This window comes from Bos javanicus, chromosome 10 (assembly GCF_032452875.1).
Source record: "Bos javanicus breed banteng chromosome 10, ARS-OSU_banteng_1.0, whole genome shotgun sequence".
NCBI classification, from domain to species: domain Eukaryota; kingdom Metazoa; phylum Chordata; class Mammalia; order Artiodactyla; family Bovidae; genus Bos; species Bos javanicus.
Window position 1 is genome coordinate 101,326,837 of NC_083877.1, and position 21,482 is coordinate 101,348,318.

At 46.9% G+C, this 21,482-nt stretch overlaps 1 protein-coding gene and 1 long non-coding RNA gene across 3 annotated transcripts in view; one reads left to right on the plus strand and one right to left on the minus strand.

The window, feature by feature from the left end:
• Positions 1-21,482, plus strand: part of KCNK13 (potassium two pore domain channel subfamily K member 13) — a 106,722-nt gene that overhangs the window by 39,489 nt on the left and 45,751 nt on the right. The window lies entirely within an intron of this gene.
• Positions 16,265-20,271, minus strand: LOC133255094 (uncharacterized). 2 transcript variants are annotated; one of them, XR_009738876.1, is made up of 3 exons: positions 19,480-20,071; positions 19,078-19,355; positions 16,265-18,062 (listed from the first exon to the last, which is right to left on the minus strand). It is a non-coding gene; the product is annotated as an uncharacterized LOC133255094 (long non-coding RNA). The 2 variants fall into 2 exon arrangements; XR_009738875.1 differs by lacking the exon at positions 16,265-18,062 and having other exon boundaries at positions 19,054-19,355; positions 19,480-20,271.

A 21,482-nucleotide genomic window follows, 5' to 3' on the forward strand; every position in this document is an offset into this window, starting at 1 on the left:
AGGGAACTAGATCCCGCGTGCAGGCCGCTACTGAGACCAGTGTAGCCCAGATAAATCATTTAAAAAGGAAAACTAGGACTCCTTCCCTTTGGCCACGCCTCTGCCTCAGCGCACGTCCGGCATCCGTGTTTCTGCCCCAGATCCTGCTCTGCTTGTCCTGCTTTGCCTTGTGACTGGTCTCTGGCTAATCCTCTGTGGCCGTGCCGCAGACTGTCACCCCTACCATCGCCAGGGTGGCACTGACTCTGCACCCTGGGGGCACGACGCTGCTGCTGTGTGCGGACGTCAAAGTCAGAGCCGCCCTCCTGCCATTTTTAAATGAAGCGACTCATTTGAGCCACCACTTCTCCTTTTTTTTCTTTTAATTAACATTGTTGGCCGCGCTTTCTCTAGTTGCGGTGGGCAGGGGGCCCTCTTCACTGCGATGGCAGGCTCCTCACCGCTGTGGCCTCTCTTTTTGCGGAGCACAGGCTCTAGGCACACGGGCTTCAGTGGTTGTAGCTCAAGGGCTAAGCAGTTGCGGCTTGCAGGCCCTGGAGCACCAGTTCAGGAGCTGCGGTGCACGGGCTTAGTTGCTCCACGGCCTGTGTGGTCTTCCCGGACCAGGGATCGAACCCGTGTCCCCTGAGTTGGCAGACAGATTCCTGTCCACTGAACCACCAGGGAAGTCTCTAGCTCTTGTTCCTGCTCTGCCAGGCCATGCATGTGGAGGGAGCACAAGCATCCAGAAGAGCTGGACGGGCAATACCATAGACTCCTTCTGGGCAGCAGGGCGTTCCTAGAATATCTGAGAACTGCTCCTTTCTTCCATGGCTTACCAAGAAAATACAAATCATCTGTTTTTACCCAAGTTATCAGTAAATGTTACTAGGAGAAATAGCTAATGCAAAATGAAACTGACAACACTGAACATAATAAAACGTCACAGATGAGAAACTCATGAATGTACATTTATTCGTAATTTTGAAAAGTACAATTTAACTGGGAAAAATTAGGTAAAATAGAAAAACCCACAGAAAATAAAACCAGGAGAAGGAAACATCCACGTTTAAAATTGATTTTTTTCTCAATGGCATTTTTCTTTTTTTAAAATTTTATTATTATTATTATTATTTATTTGGCTGCTCAAGGGATATTTTAATTGCAGCATGTGGGATCTAGTTCCTGGACCAGGGATTGAACCCAGGCCCCCTGCATTGGGAGCGCAGCATCTTAGCCACTGGGCCACCAGGGTGGGTCCCTCAATGGCATTTTTCATAGAAATATAAAAAACAATCCTAATATTTATATGGAACTACATAAGACCTCAAAGAGCCAAAGCAATCTTGAGAAAGATTATATTTAATGCATTACAAATACTGAGCCATTATGTCATACACCTGAAAGGAATATCATGTATGTCAATTATACCTCATTTAAAAAATAAAAATTAATCAGAGGAATCAATCTTGGAACAATCTGGATATGGAGATTTTGACCCAGGAAATTGCTGTTGGAGTAATTGGAGTAAAAAAGAAAACTCAGATTATCACAAGGTTTGACTGAGAGCATTCATACAGACAGAGGTAACTGAAGACCCATATTTTTTGGTAATATTTTTAGTAGGAAAAAATCCCGTTGAAAGAAAAAATTTAATAGAAAAAAACAAGGTAATGTTTAACTGCACAAAATGGAAAAATTGTTGAGGGATTAAAGTGGTTTATGGTAGAATTCATTGAGAAAAACACTTGCTCAATGACATTTCTTCAGTGTTGGTAAAATTCAGATTAAAATATACGTGTGTGCCCAGTTATGTCTGACTTTCTTGCGGCCCCATGGACTGTAGTCCGCCAGGCTCCTCTGTCCAGGGGATTCTCCAGGCAAGAATATTGGAGTGGGTTGCCATTTCCTCCTCCAGAGGATCTTCAGGACCCAGGGATAGAACTCAAGTCTTGTGTGTATGCAGCATTGTCAGGGAAATTTCTTTTACCACCTGGGAAGCCCAGATTAAAATATACATATACTTAAAGACAGAACAAAAAATGTTTTTAAGGGCAAAGCATTAATTGGGTCAATTAGAATATTTAAAAATGATCATGGAAGAGGGCAATGGAGACGTGATGAGTCGAGGCCAGTTTAGATTGGATCTTGGGACAGAAAAAAAAAGATGATGGTGGAAAAATTGGTGATCGGTGAAATCCAAATGAGTCGAGTTCAGTGAACAGTAATGTTGGTTTTTTAGATTTGGCAAATGTATCACAGTAATGTTACATTTTTACATGAAGGAAAACTAGGTGAGGGGCTAGAGGAATTTTCTGTATCATCTCTGTAACTCTTGGGTAAGTCTCAAATTCCTCCCCAGATGCGGTGGGGTCGAGAGGGCCTGGGGCAGAGGGAAAGCCACGCACGCTTATCGCCGCTCTCCCATGAGCACTGTGGCTCACTCCCACGTGGGGCCCCGTGGTTGTGCCACGCTGGTTTCATTCTGGCTGCTTGGGCCTGATTCAGTGGCTCCCCTGGTGGCTCAGTGGTGAAGAATCTGCCTGCAATGCAGGAGACCCAGGTTCGATCCCTGGGTCAGAAAGATCCCCTGTAGAAGGGAATGGCAGCCCAGTGTTCTTGCCTGGGAAATCCCACACACCGAGGAGCCTGGAGGGCTAGAGTCCATGGGGTCGCAAAGAGTCCAACTGAGCAGCTAACATTTTTTTTCACTTGCGTCTCCACCACCAGGAGGCATATGCTTCTGACTCTGAGGATAGTCTTGCCAGTCATCCTGAGAGTGAGGAATAGTTGCTGGTTTCTCTTCTGGAAGCAGATGGCCCTGACCATCCTGAGGGACTTCACTGTTGGGTGGGCACCGGCCTCACTTGGGAGCAGCCCCCAGCACCTTCTGCTGCTGGGCGACCCTTGTCTCTGATGGAGCTGCTCACCACCCCCCCACTCTGATCACTTCCTGTCAGAGCGGAGACTTTTGGGGGCCCCTAAATGCAGCCTGGGCAGAGCCCACTCTCTCACCTGCACTTAAAGCCAAAATCAGATCAAAATCACTGGCCTCTCACTAAGCAGGCGCCCACGCCAGCATCCAGGGAGAACAGTGCCTTTGAAATGTTTGCTCTGGGCTGGGGTCTGGTCTTGTTTCGGCCTCTGGATGTCAGCATTCCCAAACACAGGGAGGAGTTAGGGGGACTTTTGTTGGCTTGTTAGTGTTTTAATAACAGCAGTTGATGGGGTCTCCCCGAGACTGACTGACTCAGTTTCTGAAAGGTAACAGCTGGGGACCTGAGTCCAAGTTCCTCAGATGATGCTGGGGAGCCAGCCCACTGCTGCCAGACTTTGGGCTCCACTGGGAACTGCATCAGCCCAAAGGGACCGGTTTGGAACTCAGGGTTCCTCGTGAAATCTCCTGGACTTTACAAAGACATCAGGCGCACGCCCCCTGCCTGAAGACAGGGCTGCAGGAGGTTGCAGGTGGAGGTGAACGTCTGAGCGGTTTGTAAACTCCCCCAGGTGATTCAAACGTGCAGTCCTGATCGGATGTCAGGATTAGCGGACCTTTTCTGTAAAGGGCCAGTGAAAGAGAGTTTAGTCTATGCGGCCCCCGGGGCTCGCCTTCTCCACTGTGGCGTGAAAGCCGCTACATGAATGAACGCGTGTGTGCGTGGCTATGTCCTAGTAACACTTCATTTGTTAAAAATAGTCTGCAGGCGAATGTAGCTCTCAGGTCCTAGTTGGTCCACCCCCCCCGCCCCAACCCATAGAACCACCTAGAGAGCTACAAAATCGTCTTCTCCCCCAGGGCCAATTAAATCACATTCTCCATGGGTTGCCCCCAGTTCACTTCAGTCGCTCAGTCCTGTCTGACTCTACGACCCCATGGACTGCAGCACGCTAGAGCTCCCTGTCCATCACCAACTTCTGGTGTTTACTCAAACTCATGTTCATTGAGTCGGTGATGCCATCCAACCATCTCAGCCTCTGTCATCCCCTTCTCCTCCTGCCTCAATCTAACCCTCAATCTTTACCAGCATCAGGGTCTTTTCCAATGAGTCAGTTCTTTGCATCAGGTGGCCTAAGTATTGGAGTTTCAGCTTCAACATCAGTCCTTCCAATGAATATTCAGGACTGATTTCCTTTAGGATGGACTGGTTGGATCTCCTTGCAGTCCAAGGGACTCTCAAGAGTCTTCTCCAACACCACAGTTCAAAAGCATCAATTCTTCAGCGCTCAGCTTTCTTTATAGTCCAACTCTCACATCCATACATGACCACTGGAAAAACCATCGCTTTGACTAGATGGACTTTGCTGGCAAAGTAATGTCTCTGCTTTTTAATATGCTATCTAGGTTGGTCATAACTTTCCTTCCAAGGAGTAAGCGTCTTTTAATTTCATGGCTGCAATCACCATCTGCAGTGATTTTGGAGGCCAAAAAATAAAGTCTGCCACTGTTTCCACTGTTTCCCCATCTATTTGCCATGAAGTGATGGGACCAGATGCCATGATCTTCGTTTTCTGAATGTTGAGCTTTAAGCCAACTTTTTCACTCTCTTCTTTCACTTTCATCAAGAGGCTCTTTAGTTCTTCTTCGCTTTCTGCCATAAGGGTGGTGTCATCTGCATATCTGAGGTTATTGATATTTCTCCCAGCAATTTTGATTCCAGCTTGTGCTTCTTCCAGCCCAGCGTTTCTCATGATGTACTCTGCATAGAAGTTATATAAGCAGGATGACAATACACAGCCTTGACATACTCCTTTCCCTATTTGGAACCAGTCTGTTGTTCCATGTCCAGTTTTAACTGTTGCTTCTTGAGCTGCATATAGGTTTCTCAAGAGGCAGGTCAGGTGGTCTGGTATTCCCATCCCTTTAAGAATTTTCCACAGTTTGTGGTGATCCACAGAGTCAAAAGCTTTGGCATAGTCAATAAAGCAGAAATAGATGTTTTTCTGGAACTCTCTTGCTTTTTCGATAATCCAACAGATGTTGGCAATTTGATCTCTGGTTCCTCTGCCTTTTCTAAATCCAGGTTGAACATCTGGAGGTTCACGTACTGTTGAAGCCTGGCTTGGAGAATTTTGAGCATTACTTTACTAGTGTGTGAGATGAGTGCAATTGTGTGGTAGTTTGAGCATTCTTTGGCATTGGGTTGGATGGTCCCCAGCCACTGGTATTCATGAAAACCTCTTCAGCCGAGTTTTCAATCCGCCAGGATCAAGAGCCACAGCTGCTCTGCACTAGCATCGCACACATCGTCCTGAGAGTCTTCCCTGAGACTGTTCACTGTGCTGCGGAGGAGCTTTTGTTTCTGTGTTTGCTTGATTATTTTAAATTTATTTGAATGAAAGAATTCCAAGCATATTGTTCTATGCCTGCCTCTCCCTGGACCACAACTTTTTAACGAGTTGTAACACAGGTGCAGTCAAATGTTTAAATCTTAAGTGTCCGCCTTGATGAGTTCCTACATTTACTGACTGCACTCTTCTTCACAGATACGATAGCCTTGTAACCACCACGCAAATCAAAGTATAAGACACTCAAAGACATTCCCCTTCCCAGTCAATAGCCTGCTGATGTTTTTCTGAAGCCTGCTCTGAAATCTATATTCTCTAGGAATAGGTGTCACTAAGTCCCCAAGTATTTGGCGCTTGCTTTGCCCAAATGTCTTCTTGGCGTTACGGGGGTGAAAGCAAGCCTGGGGTGTGCCTGGCACTTTGCACTGCCATCTCATTACCATGGCACATGGTACCCTTGGGGACAAGCTCCAGAGGCTTTCTTGCCCCTTGATCATCAATCCACGGCACTTGCTTGGACTCTGCTGGGAAGGCAGCAAGCAGCCTGAGTGGACAGCTCATTTCAGCACAGAAGCAGCTCAAGCCCCATCTTCGCATGGTCCGCTGGCTTCTCCCATCCCAGGGGAGCCGAGCACCGCCGGCTTGGGGAACGCTGCTCCCGGAGACCTGTGTCACAGCTGAGGACCCCGAGTGCAGGAGATCCCTCGTCCAAAAGGAGCTGCAAGAAAATGTGCTCAGCATTTTTCCCACAGGGAAACTTAGCTTTATTTTTTTGTGTGTGATGAAATTGGCCCAGCATAAAATTCGCCTTTTTGAAAAAAAAAATTATTTTATTTACGCTACGCTGGGTCTCCGCTGCTGCAGGTGGGCTCTCTCCAGTCGCGGTGCGTGGGCTCTGGCTGCAGCGCTTCCTCTGGGTTCGGGGCCCCAGCTGTAGGTGCTTCGGTAGCTGTGGACTGTGGCAGGTGGCATCTTCCCAGACCTGGGATCAAACCCATTCCCCTGCATTGGCAAGCAGACTCTTAACCACTAGACCACCAGGGGAGTCCCTCAGATCTGCCTTTTGTAAAGTGTTCAGGGTCCTTTAATTCATTCACCACATTCCTGCCACCGACACCTGTGTCTCGTCCTGGGACATTTTCATCGCCCTGGAGAACAACTCCAGAGCCTTTAAGAGCCTCCCTCGTTCCGCCGCACCCCTCAGCTCCTGGCGACCACCTGTCTGCTTGCTGCCTCTGTGAATTTAACCAGGACAGCTCATATAAAGACAGTCGATTGATACTGTTGCCTTTGGGGTCTAGCTGCTTTGATTGAACATAACGTTTAGTGGTTCATGCACACTGTGGCATGTATCAGCGCCCCACGGTTGATGGACATTCGGGTCGTCACCACCTTTCCACTTTCCTGCATGGTGCTGCTATAAATATTTGTATATACATATTTGAGCACTGGTTTTCAGTGTTTGAGGTGTAAATCGAGGAGTGGAATTGCTGGCTCATCTGATAATTCTATGTTTAATTTTTTGAAGAAGCTCCATGCTGTTTTCCACAGCAGCTGCAACATTTTATATCCCACCAGAAATGTCAAGGGTTCCAGTTTCTCCATATCCTCACCAACACTTGTTATTTTCCGTCTTATTAATGGCCATCTTGCTTGCTTGCTCAGTCACTCAGTTGTGTCTGACTCTTTGTGACCCCGTGGACTGCGGCACGCCAGGCTTCACCATCCTTCACCATCTCCTGGAGTTTGCTCATACTTAATGAGCATTAATCTCACACTTAATGCCATCCAGCCATCTCATCCTCTGCCATCCCCTTCTTCCACCTTCAATCTTTCCCAGCATCAGGGTCTTTTCAAATGAGTCAGTTCTTCACATCAGGTGGCCAAAGTATTGGAGTTTCAGCTTCAGCATCAGTCCTTCCAATGAGTTTTCAGGGTTCATTTCCTTTAAGGTTGACTGGTTTGATTTTCTTGTGTCTAAAGGACTCTCAAGACTCTTCTCTAGCACAATTCAAAAGCATCAATTCTTCGGTGCTCAGCATTCTTTATGGTCCAACTCTCACATCCATACAAAACTACTGGAAAAACCATAGCTTTGACTATACCGATCTTTGTCAGCAAAGTGATGTCTCTGCTTTTTAATACACTGTCTAGGTTTATCATAGCTTTTCTTCCAAGGAGGAAGCGTCTTTTAATTTCATGACTGCAGTCACTGTCTGCAGTGATTTTGGAACCCAAGAAAATAAAGATATTCTAGATATAGGACCCTAATCACTAGGCACTTATCATATATATTATTTGCAAATATTTTCTCCTGCTTTGCATGTTGTCCTTTGATAATGTCCTCTGATGCACCAAAGTTTTAAATTCTGGTAGACTTCAATATACCTAATTTTTTCTTATGAGTTTTGTGTCATACCTCAGGCGCCGTTGCTAAATCCTAGAATGCAAGCAAATCTGCTCCATGCCTCAGAGCAGTTTTGGAAACATCCTTGAACATAGCTGCTAATACCCTTTGCTCAGAAGATAGGCAGAAACATTAGAATTATCTCAAAATAGGCCAACATGCAAAAACTGAGATGAGAGCAGAGCTGAAAAAGAGTCTTTGTACAAGTTTAGGGACGGGGTCCAGTGGCCCAGAGTGGAAGACTGCTTTCCCTCGGTCTGGGCATATGAGCCCGTCTCCCTTTTCAGCTCATACTGGCTTGACCTGGGAGTTAATTTTTTGAATTTCCTATAATCATAAGACTTAAAAATGTTTTTAATTTTTTACTGAGTGAGTTATCTTTCAATTACTGGAAGTACATAATTGATCAAATCCATGGATTGCCCAGGTGCCACAGCGGTAGAGAATCTGCCCGTCAACGCAGGGGACACAAGAGACTCAGGTTTGATCCCTGGGTCTAGAAGATCCCCTGGAGGAAGAAATGGCAACCCACTCCAGTATTCTTGCCTGGGAAATCCCATGGACAGAGGAGCCTGGTGGGCTACAGTCCATGGGGTTGCAAGGAGTCAGACATGACTGAGCAACTGACACTCTATCTCAGACAGTAAAGAATCTGCCTGCAATGCAGGAGACCCAAGTTCAATCCCTAGGTCAGAAAGATCCTCTGGAGAAGGGCATGGCAACCCACTCCAGTACTCTTGCCTGGAGAATTCCATGGACAGAGGAGTCTGGAGGGCTGTAGTCTGCAGGATCACAAAGAGTCGGACATGACTGAGCGACTGATACGCTAACACATTACTGTGGAAGGAGGAGAGGATGAATTTAGAAGGGAAGCAGTGTCTGGCTTCGAGTTGTTCAAGGGAGAGGGGGTGGTGGCGTCAGCCACATGGAGAAGTAGACGGATGGGGAGGCATTCGGAGTTCTTCAGCAACAGGGTTGAGGGGCTGCTGTGAGGAGAGGGCAGCGGAGGCAGAGTCAGCGCCGGGATCTCGGCTTAACTGCGTGGGGGCTGTGTGGCCCCCGCAGAGGCCGGGCCACTGGGGAGCAGCCGCGGAGCGGAAGGGTCACGCGGCGCCTCAGCCGAGCTACAGGCTTATGGAAACGGACTCTGCTCGGCAGCTCTCTGTTAACTTATTAAGGAGAGTTTTGTGAACGGGATGAAGCTGCTGAAGCGGCCCTTGGCGCTCCCTCGCTCGCCCCTCTCTAAGCTCCGCGGCTTCCTTGGGCTGCTTTGCACCCACGCCGGGAAAGCGAGGGCCGGGAGGGTCGGAGCAGAGCCGCGTAGTGAGCCGGGCGGCGCTCGGCTCCGTGCGCTGCAGGGAGGCGGCTGAGTCTCCAGCGAAACGGTTCGCGTGGTCCTGGCGCTGCTGCTTGTTGCTGACTGTTTATACGATCTCGATTTCAGTTTCCCCCCTTGATAAATGTAGTCTATTCTCGTTAGAGAAAAAGTCGGAAACTCCAGACAAGCAGAAGGAAGGAGGAGATTACACATAGCCCCACCAGCTAAGTTTCTGGCTTTATCATTAGATTTCCTTTTAACCTTATCTCGATGCATTTTTCCTTTTTAAAAAAAATTTTAATGAGTGTAGTTGATTCACTATACTCACAACAAAAAATGTTGTGTTTATGCATTTTAAACTTTAGATATTCTGCATCTTTTTCTTAAGTAAACACCATAATACATGTATCTTTCATCGTTTCGATAGCTTCACAAACAGTCTGTGGTGGAGCATGTACCATTTTCTGATTTACCCTCTTTCACTGGACATTTAGATTGTTGCTGGGTTTTCACTACTTACAATCCTGTGAGTACTAGCAAAGCTCTTTCTGTATTTAGCATCTGTCCCTCAGAAGTAACAGAAGTGAAATTTGTGGATAATAGGATATGAATATTTTAATGGCTTTTCACCCATAATTGGACCTTACTTGCCAAAAGGGCTGTATCTGTGTATATTTTAAAGATCCTATGTGAAAATGTTGAGTCTTATTTAGAATATGATGTTCACCTGTTGGCCCAAGGCATTCAGTAAATAGTGAAATAAAAAGGCTGTCACTGGGGGAGAACACCATTAGAATTAATTTTTAAAGTCACCGCTGAGCTGATAGAAGACGAAGTGTGCGTGGATTTGCCCCATGACATTCTGTTCTTTCAGTGCATACCCAACAGACCCTCCACTGAGTCCAAAGCCAGGCAGGCTGAGGAGGGATCCTAGGCCAGGGGTCCCCAACCTCCAGGCCACGGATCGGTCCCTCCTGTCAGATCAGCGGTAGCATTAGATGAGAAAGTAAGTGCTCACTAAGTGTAATACGCACGAATCATCCTGAAACCATCCCCCCTGCCCAGGCATGCAAAAATTCTCTTTCAGGTTAGTGGTCCCTGGGGCCAAAAAAGCTGAGGGCCACCGTTTGGTAGATTTCCCCTCGCAGGGGTTTTTCCACTGCACGCTCTCCCAGCAGTCACAGGCGACGGCATTTTACAGAGGGGGACGTGCTGAATGACTTCGCCAGAATCACAGAGCAGCGCTGGAGACGGGACAGCACCTCAAGCCGCCCTGGCTTGCGGATGCTCTATTTGGACTTACTGAGCTGCTGTACTCACAACAGCATGAGAAGCTTCAGGAGAAACAGGTGGGAAGGCCAGGCCCAGCCTAAGAGCCTGTACTCGTTAAGGGAGATCAGAGGCGCTATTGATGCTGTGATGCTGTAGAGTGCTGCACTCAATATGCCAGCAAATCTGGAAAACTCAGCAGTGGCCACAGGACTGGAAAAGGTCAGTTTTCATTCCAACCCCAAAGAAAGGCAATGCCAAAGAATGTTCAAACTACCGCACAATTGCACTCATCTCACATGCTAGTAAAGTAATGCTCAACATTCTCCAAGCCAGGCTTCAGCAATATGTGAACCCTGAACGTCCAGATGTTCAAGCTGGTTTTAGAAAAGGCAGAGGAACCAGAGATCAAATTGCCAACATCCGCTGGATCATGGAAAAAGCAAGAGAGTTCCAGAAAAACATCTGCTTTATTGACTATGCCTAAGCCTTTGACTGTGTGGATCACAACAAACTGTGGAAAATTCTCAAAGAGATGCGAATACCAGACCACCTGACCTGCCTCCTGAGAAATCTGTATGCAGGTCAGGAAGCAACAGTTAGAACCGGACATGGAACAACAAACTGGTTCCAAATCGGGAACAGAGTAGGTCAAAGTTGTATATTGTCACCCTGCTTATTTAACTTATATGCAGAGTGAAAGTGAAAAGTGTAAGTGAAAGTCGCTTAGTCGTGTCTGCTAGTCCATAGAATTCTCCAGGCCAGAATACTAGAGTGGGTAGCCTTTCTCTTCTGCAGGGGATCTTCCAACCCAGGGTTCAAACCCAGGTCTCCTGCATCATAGGCTGATTCTTTACCAGCTGAGCCACAGGAGTACGTCATGCCAAATGCCGGGCTGGATGAAGCACGAGCTGGAATCAAGATTGCCAGGAGAAATATCAATAACTTCAGATATGCAGATGACACGTTATGGCAGAAAGCAAAGAAGAACTAAAGCGCCTCTTGATGAAAGTGAAAGAAGAGAGTGAAAAAGTTGGCTTAAAGATTAACATACAGAAAATTAAGATCATGGCATCTGGTCCCATCACTTCATGGCAAAGAGATGGGGAAACAGTAGAAACAGTGTCAGACTTTATTTTTCTGGGCTCCAAAATCACTACAGATGGTGACTGAAGCCATGAAATTAAAGGACGCTTACTCCTTGGAAGAAAAGTTATGACCAACCTAGATAGCATATTCAAAAGCAGAGACATTACTTTGCCAACAAAGGTCCGTCTAGTCAAGGCTATGGTTTTTCCAGTGGTCATGTATGGATGTGAGAGTTGGACTATAAAGAAAGCTGAGCACCGAAGAATTGATGCTTTTGAACTGTGGTATTGGAGAAGACTCTTGAGAGTCCCTTGAACTGCAAGGAGAGCCAACCAGTCCATCCTAAAGGAAATCAGTCCTGGGTGTTCTTGGAAGGGCTGATGCTGAAGCTGAAACTCCAATAGTTTGACCACCTGATGCAAAGAGCTGACTCATTGGAAAATACCCTGATGCTGGGAAAGATTGAAGGCGGAAGGAGAAGGGGACGACAGAGGCTGAGATGGTTGGATGGCATCACGACTCAATGGACATGAGTTTGAGTGAACTCTGGGAGATGATGATGGACAGGGAGGCCTGGTGTGCTGCCGCCCATGGGGTCTCAAAGAGTCGGACACGACTGAGCAACAACTGAACTGAACTGAGAGGCACTAAGTGCTCCAAAGGATATATTGCCCTCCTTGGGCGCCCTAACAGAGCGCCTCAGACTTGGTAGCTTAAAGAAGAGAAATTTATTTTCTTACACTTCTGGAGGCTTGAAGTCCAGAGTCAAGGTGTTGGCAGGGTTGGTTTCTTCCGAGATCTCTTTGCTGGAAGCCTGTGGACGGCTGTGTTCCCCCACATCCGCACACAATCTTCCCTCACTGTGTCTGCTGTGTCCGCATCTTCTATTAGGACACCAGGCATTCTAGATTAGGGCCCTACCCTTAGCTTCACTTAATTAGCTTCATTTTGACCTTGTTTTAGCTTAATTTCCTTATTAAGTTACTAAGTTCCTATTTTTCCTGTCTCCAACTCTTCCCACCTGCTGAAATACTGGGGGTGAGGATTTCAACGTACGCATTGGGGTGGGGGGCGCGGCTCAGCCCATCACAGAGGGTCACAGAATCTGAAATCTGGATAATTCCGAGCCAGTGCTTCTCCACCTCAGCAGGGCTTCCACATCACCTGGGGAGGTTTTTGAACAAATAGCCGCGCTCCCCTCTTCCCACCCCCGGATAGTCTCCCTTAACGGATCTGTGGAGCATCTGGCAAAGGTGTTTCCTAAAAGCTCCTAGTGATTTGAATGTGCTCCCAAGACTGGGAGCCTTGTTGAACTGAAATGCCAGACAGAAGCTGTTTTCATCTTCCTAAAGCTGTCCTTTCTGTCCCGCCAACACCTAGCTTTCTACGACACAGACTACCTTCTAACTGACAAAGTATCAGAGCTCAGTTCCGAGTGCACGCTCAGCTTTCTCTTTCATTCATTAAAGGAGACAGTTGTTCTCTGACACACCAGCCACTATGCTGATGAGAGTAGCTGAGTAACGCCCCCCAAAGATGTTCACGCCCTGCTCCCTGGAACCTCGAATAGGGAGATTATTCTGGGTTATCTGCACGGGCTCTGTGTAATCAGAGCACTTAAAAACAGAGAACCTTTCCTGGCAAACGTCAGAGAAAGGTGACCAAATAGAGCAGAAGAGATTCAAAGCACAAGAGGGACTCCATCCACCCCTTCTGCCACCGACGATAGGAAGAGGGGACACTCGCCCGGGGACTGCTCTCAGCCCGCCGGGAGATGGGCGCCCAGCTCTGTAACCTCAGGTCACTGAATTCCAACAAAAGCTGGACAAGCTAGGGGGAAGCTCCAGAAAGAGGTAAGGAACTGCAGGCTTGTTTATTGTTATTATTTAATGGGAGGATAATTGCTGTACAGTGTCGTGTTGGTTTATGCCACGACAATGCAAGTCAGTCCCAAGCCTCCCTCCCCCATCCCGTCCCCCTTCTAGGTCATCATGGAGGCCAGGTCTCATTTTTAGCTTGGTGAAGTCAGACTTCTGACCTCCGAATCTGAGATGATGGATTTGTGCTGCTCTGAGCCACTGACCTGTGGTAACTTGTTACAGCAGCGGACAAGACTAACAGACCTGAGAGTGGAAACCCAGACAGCAGCACATCCTCCCCGCTGTCACGGGACGCAGCACCTCAGGCTTGCCGAACGGCTGCCACCGTCGTCCAGGACCCTGGCATCAGTCGCAGTCGCCTCCTGCCTGTCCCTGAGGCCCTTCAAGAGTAGCCAATGAGTCTGGCTCAGGCTCCTTTCAAATTACTTTTCTGGTCTGAGTCTCATAGTGTGTAAGGCTTTGTACGTGCCCTTGAAGTATGGAGTCTGTTTCCTCTAGGGCTTCCGTGGTGGCTCAGAGGTAAACAATCCGCCTGCCAATGCGGGAGACTCAGGTTCACTCGCTGGATCAGGAAGATCCCCTGGAAGAGGAAATGGCAACCCACCCGGTATTCTTGCCTAGAGAATCCCTTGGATAAGGGAGCCTGGCGGGCTAAAATCCATGGGGTAGTGAAGAGCTGGACACGACTGAGCGACTCAACAACTATTCCTTCAGCCCTCTGCCTCTCCCAGGAGTAGGCTCGCTGGCCCTCAAAGCCCTGGAGCAAACGTCTACATGTGTAATTATCCTGTTCGTGGGCTGCTCACCCGGGGGTGTGGGTCATGACCGCACTGCACCCCCACCCTTCCTACCCGATTCATTCCGGTTCCTTCTTTAGTTTTAGAAGCTCTCTTCTTACAGTCTTTGGGTCATTCCCATTGACAATCGGGGCTTCCCCGTGGCTCAGTGGTAAAGAAACTGCCTGCAATGCAGGAGCCACAGGTCTGATCCCTGGGTCTGAGAGATCCCCTGGAGGAGGAAATGGCAACCCACTCCAGCATCCTTGCCTGGAGAATCCCACGGACAGAGGAGCCTGGCGGGCTACAGTCCACGGGGTCATAAAGAGCTGGTTACCACCAGTGTTAGCAGCAGCAGCGTTAACAATTGCCAAGTAAGTGGCTGTAATTTGGGTATTTCCATGGGAGGAAATAAGCTCAGGGTCTTCCTACTCTGCCATCCTGGGCACTCTTCCCAAATTCTGCACTTAAAAAATTTTTTTGACCACACGGCTTGTGGGATCGTAGTTCCTTGACCAGAATTGGACCTGGGCCCTCGGCAGCAAGAGCAGAGAGTCTTAGCATTTGTACTGCCAGGGCAGTCCCAGTTCTGCACTGTTTTGGTGGAAGTTTCCCATAAAACGAGAATGAAAACCCAGGTACCTCAGATGGATGGAAAGGGGAAATTTTTGTGGCTAACATATAGGAACATATGTTAGGACTGATCATCTACAAAGGGTAGACTTTATAGAAAGAAAATAATGTAATAGTAGCTCCTCAGACTTCAAAGGAGTATCTGTCCTCTCCTACCCTCAGCTCACAAATTTTCTTAATTTTAGGATGAAAGCTTTAGTAAAATCATACGCTCTAAGTAAGGAAATGCTCAAAAATGAAGATGATGAAAATCCCACAATGATGGGAGTGTGTCAGAGGGACACAGGAGCCAACTGAAAGAGCTGGGACAATCTGAGGAATAAAATAAAATGGTGTCGGACCATAAGCCAGGTAGAAAGTAACTCTCCACGAGTCTATACTACCGTAAGGGAATGATTCAGCCTCTTGAGCGGAGACAAGCCTCCCGTGGAGGTCAGATGACTTACAGAGATGCTGCGGCCTCAGGGATGTGAGTGGAGCCCCTCCCGCCCTCACGCGTGTGCAGTGACCTCCCCCACGAGCGCTGGGTGGAGAAGCCTGGGTACAGACAGGGTAACTTCGTGGTGGAGAAGCCTGTCAGACCCCCCAGCCAGTGATCAAGGCTTTCGTGTCATCTGTGATAAGGCACGTGTATAAAGAGTTTCCTTGACGTGATGTGCTGAGCACTTCCCTTCTGTGGTCTTCCTCCCCAAGGATGTGACACTAGACAGATCACCTCAGTCTCACCATGAGAAGCTGGAGGAGGGCATGGCAGCCCACTCCAGCATTCTTGCCTGGAGAATCTCACGGACAGAGGAGCCTGGTGGCCACAGTCAAAAAAAGTTTGTTACAACTGAGCGAATAATACACACACACACACACACACCCATGAGAAAGCATCAGACAAGTTCCAATTAAGGGACGATCTACAAAACACCTGACCAAAACCTCAAGACTCTCAAGGTCACCCAAAATTTTCTGTCTGAGCAAGTGTCACAGACCAGTGCCCTCTACCAAGACATGATGGCTAAATATGGTATATTAGATGGAATCCTGTAATGATAAAAAAGACATGAGATAAAAACAAAGGCAGTCTGAATAAAGAAGGGGCTTGATAATAATGCATCAACATTGGTTATTAGTGGTAACAAATATAGCATACTCATATTGTTCTGTATTTGGCTTCTGTGGTGGCTGAGCAGTAAAGAACCTGCCTGCCAATGCAGGAGACGCAGGTTGGATCCCTGGGTTGGGAAGATCCCCTGGAGAAGAATAGGGCAATCCACTCCAGTATTCTTGCCTGGAAATCCCCATGGATGGAGGAGCCTGGCGGGCTACCGTCTGTGGGGTTGTAAAGTGTTGTTTAGTGACTAAATAGCAACAACAATCGCTTAGTACCGGTAACAAACATACCATACTCACAGGAACTGTTAATAGTAGGGGAAACTGGGTGTTGGGCACAGGAAACTCTCTGTACTTTTTTTTAGCAATTTTTTTGTGAGTCTAAAACTATTCTAAAATAAAACTTAATTATTATTATTTTTTACTGACCACCCCACATGGCATGTGGGATAGATCCCTCAGCAGGGATTGAACCCATGTTCCCTGCAGTGGAAGCACAGAGTCTTAACCACTGGACCGCCAGGGAAGTCTCCAAACTTAATTTTTTTTAAGTGAAAAAAACATTATATGTACCTTACAAATGTTTCTTTCACCAAACCACATATGTTCTGTAGAGTAAGAAGACCCTTTCTACATTTCGCGAAGGGGAAGGGAGCACTCTGCATATGGATCTGGGCACGGCCCGTAAGCTGTTAGGGGAAAGGGGCATTTATTCTGCAGGCGGTTTAAAAGTAAAAGCACGCACCATACTTTTTTTTTTGTACACTACTTTCTCTGCTTCACATAAAACTCACTCATCATAGTTTATTAAAGCTATTAGATGTTCCAGAAGTATGTTTCATCTAACAAAGTACATTCTGTGACCATTTTGAGTATACTTTTGGGAAATAAGGAAAAATATGTATCATGGAAAACAGATGGAGCTTTGGTACTTGCCTGGGTTGAAGGCAAACCTGCTTTGACCCTGGGGCTCTGGGAGCCCAGCTCGAACTCGTGCCACTTAGAAGAGCTTTCCACGTGAGGACAGGCAGGGAGGCAGAAAATCCATCTGTGCATGGACATAAAATGGGTGCTTTGCCCTCTGATCCATCAGAGCGGGAACAGGAGTTGTGTCTCTCATCTTAAGTGATAAACTCGGTGGTGCAAACATTTCAGGACTCTGAGAGGTGGTTAAGTTCTCCATCTTCAAATGAAACTAATTTATTAAGGGAAAGAGTGACAATTCTCCAAGCGGCAGTTTACTTCCGGTTCCAGGGAAGATCAACTGGTAGTAAGAGAAACAACTTATAGCGAGAGTAGTAGTAATGATCAGTTGTGTCCAACTCTTTGCGATCCCATGGATCCCATGGGCCTCTGGGAGCCCAGCTCGAACTCGTGCTTGAACTTAATGTTTAATATACACAGAAGAATGTGTGTAACACAAATATAACTTACAAATCATTCTAATCAGGTGGACACCTATGAACCACGCCCTGCTCTAAGAACTGGGAGTGTTACCGACAGCATTGCATCTCCCCCTCTGTCCCCACCTCCCCTCCCTAAGAAGTGACCATTACCCCAAAGTATGTGGTTATCAGCCCCCCAGCTGTTAAAAAGTTATGCTTGCATCACATATGCGTATAGCCATGAGCAATATACTGTTTCATTTTCGACTTTGAGGTTGACAAGAGATGGATGATGTGAATGTAGTCAACTGCAACCTTCTCCTAGGCCGCCATACTATGTTCCTAAGATTCATGTATATTGCGTGGAACCTTTAACTGTAGTTCACTTATTTTGGTGTCTTCATAGTATCCTGTCATATGAATATTCCAGTTTACTTCTCCATTCTTCTGACTTGGGGCATTTGAGTTTTTCCCAGCTTTTGTGCCATTACGATCAGTGGCCCAGAAAACATTCTTGGTGATGTCTCCTGGGCATCTTTATATGAGCCTTCACTAGTGTAGTGGTTCTCAGACATGAGTGTGCATCAGAATTCTCTGGAGGACTTGTTACAACGCGGACTGCTGGGCCCCGTGCCCAGAGGTTCTGATTCAGTGGGCTGGGGCAGCACCGGAGGTTCTGCCTGTGTCGTAAGTTCGAGGCGGTGCTGCCGCTGGTGGTCTGGGGCCAGGCTTGGGGAGCCAGTGTCCTGGGAGCAGCACCGAGGGGTGGGACGGCCGGGTCGCTGGGGAGCCACCTGTTGTAAGGCAAGGCCCAGCTGTTTCCCTGTGCAGCCGGCTCCTTTTATTTTCTCCCGACAGCATGGGAACGTTCCACTGAGCCATGTTTTCATCATCCTTAGTTTTATTCATGTTCTTTCTCTATGTTCAATGTGACTGACCCTGTAGGAAAGGGACAGGATTCATACACGGAGACTAGTATGCTTTACACTTTTCAAAAATTGAAGTGTAGTTGGTTTACAATATTGTGTTAGTTTCAAGACTACAGCAAAGTGATTCAGCTATACATATACATTTTTTCAGATGTTTTTCCACTACTGGTTACTGTGAGGCACTGAATGCTGTTCCTGTTGCTCATCTTTTTTGTATTATCTTTTGTGTATCTCTTAATCCCAAACTCCTAATTTTCCCCTCCCTTTCTTTTTTTGATATCCGTAAGTTTGTTCTCTGTGCATGAGAATCTGCTTCCGTTGTGTATATAGATCCTTTGTATTATTTTTTAGATTCCACATGTGACTGGTATCACCTAACACTTTGCCTTTGTCTGACTCACTTCACTAAGTCTAATATTCTCCGGGTGCACCCATGTTGCTGTAAACGGCATTATTTCATCCTTCTTTTATGCTGAGAAGTACGGGCCTCCCAGGCGGTGCTAATGCTAAAGAACCCGCCCGCCAGTGCAGGAGACATGAGAGGCATGGGCTCAGTCCCTGGTCAGGAAGATCCCCTGGAGGAGGGCAGGGCAACCCACTTCAGTATTCTTGCCTGGAAAACCCCATGGACAGAGGAGCCTGGCAGGCTATGGTCCATAGGGTTACAAAGAGCTGAATACTACTGAAGCAACTTAGCACACAGCAATGTGTGTACACACACACACACATATATGTATATATATACACACACATATGTGTCTGTGTGTGTGTGTATATATATATAATGAACACACATGCACACACACTTCGTCTTCTTTTTCCATTCATCTTTTGATGGACACTGGTTGCTTTCATGTCTTGCCTACTGTGTTCTATACTTTTTAAAAAGAGATCTTCACTGGCTGTGTTTCGTTGAGCTTAAGCAAAAGAATGAACTCTAATCGGTTTTCCTGGGAAAGTAGATAGTGAAGTAAAGCGAAGTAAATAGCGAACAATTCATAAAACTTTAAAAGAACGTCATTTACCAGTGTCGGGGGAGTTGGGTGGCTTGGTCATTTAGGTTCAAGTGGCCATAAAAACTGGAGGGACCTCACACGCTCAGCAGTGCCACCTGAAGAGCCTCTCCATAGTTCTCCATAGAAATGAACACAGTCAAATTTATATTTGTTCTCCCATCAAGCGTACAGTGTTGTTTAACCACAAGCTACCTCTTTCGGAGAAGATGAAGACTCAGGAGCGATGTGGTTGAAATCTCACGATATTGTGAGAAGACGATCTTGGACTGACGTATCGCCTGCCGGAACTGGAAGAAGAAAGAGAAGGACATTGGAAATAAATAAGAGGAAACTGCCAGGACATTAAAGCATTAACTCCCTCGCAAGATGGCAAAGCCTAAGGTGGAAGAAAGAGTATCAGCCTCCACCCACCAGGCTTGAGCTTGAATTTGCGCTCCTCTGGTCCACGCTGGTGTGAGAACGGGCCCAGATGTCTTGCCGTGTCCTGAGCCTCAGTAATGAGTCCCCGGCGCCCCGCAGGGCTGTGGAGGGTCACAGGAAGTGACACGCACACCGCGCCACGCACGCGGCAGGGCACGCAGCATTCTGCGTCCTCTTTCCTTTGGGACAAGTTTTATGGAAAAAGTAACAGTTGCCATTTTTACGTTAGTTCACCGTTTGCAAAGCTCTTTCCCAACTGAATTCGCATGGTGCCCAAGAGGATGCTCTTCCAATCACCCCAGCTGCCGCCCCTCTGAAGCGTTCACCGCCGAAATGGCGTTCACCTGTGCCTTCCGGGAGCCGTTTTGAACCGTGGACAGCAGTGCGCACGCGCAGTGGGTCCTCGTTGTTGCCTGCGCCCGGGGATGACGGAATCCTTCTAGACCTGGCGGGTGTGTAAGCCGATCCCCTCTCTGGCTCTGCAAAGAGACGTCAGCATTGAGGGCTTCCTCTGCGCCGGACACTAGGCAACTTCTCTTTTAAACTTCAAGACGTCTCAATTCAAGGCAGGTTCAATTATTACTCTTCTTTGATACAGGAGGAAACAGTCATAGACCTTAGCGTAAAACATTATGCTAAGTGAAAGAAGCCAGTCACAGAAGACCACGTATTGTGTGAGTTTTCTGAAATGTCCAGAAAAGGCAGATAAATGGAGGCAGAAAGTAGGTTAGTGGTGGCTGGGAGCTAAGGGGATTGGAGGGAAATGCGGAATGACTGCTAGTGTGTATGCATCAAAGAAGACTCTCGAGCAAAATGACCCCATGTGAGACACGTTTGTATCCGCAGTTGCGTATGATGAGCTTGACTGATGCCGTCTTCCCACTGATGAGGCCCAGGTGGCCAGTCTAATCTCTGTGCAGGTTGCTTAGCATCGCCTCCTTTTCTGTGATTGCAAATTGAGCCTTCATTCCAGACTGTCTTCATTTTAAAAAAATGTATTGGCGTATAGTTGCTTTACAATGTTGTATTAATTTCTGATGTAAAAGTCAGCAAGATGAATCAGCTATAGGTATATATGCATCTCCTCTTTGGATTTCCTTCCTATTTAGGTCACCACAGAGCATTGAGTAGAGTTTCCTGTGCTACACAGTAGGTTCTCATTAGTTATCTATTTTATACCTAGTAGTGTATATATATGTCAATCCCTGTCTCCCAGTTCATTCCACCCCCCGCTTTGTGTCCATACATTTGTTCTTTATGTCTGTGTTTCTATTTCTGCTTTGCAGATAAGTCCATTGGTATCATTTTTCTAGATTCTACACCTAAGCGATATTACACGATACTTGTTTTTCTCTTTCTGGCTTACTTCAATCTGTATTACAATCGCCAAGTCTCTGCAGTTGGCGCTGTTTCATTCCTTTTAATGGCGGAATAATATTCCTGCATACATATGTACCACCAGTCCTTTATCCATTCCTCTGTTGATGGACACGTCGCTCGCTTCCATGTTCTGGCTGTTGTATATACTGCTGCAGTGAACACTGGGGTGCATGTATCATTAGATTTTCTCCTGTATATGCCCAGGAGTAGGATTGCTGGCAGACAGCTTTCTTGTAAAACCTATGCAGTTGATAAGATAGGAGGCTAGATTTGACCATTATGATTAGGAGAAAGCACATTATTGCCTCTGGAAAAACATCTGCAAGTTCCTGTCCAAGTGGTGGGAATGAGCACTATTCCTTATACACAGAGCTGACACTTCTTAGTTTTAGACCCTCCATCTTTCTTCCTCTGATAGTTTTTAGAACATAGCCTTGGAAGATTAGGTACAACCCAGCTAAAGTGGGAAGGAACTTTAAGAAAAATTAAACTCCTCCATAAGATCCAAAGTTTGTGAAACGTTGATGTTTGTAGACACAGACACACACACAAAGACTGGAGGAAATATATCACGATATTATCAATAAAGCATGGTACGTGCTCAGCTGCTCAGT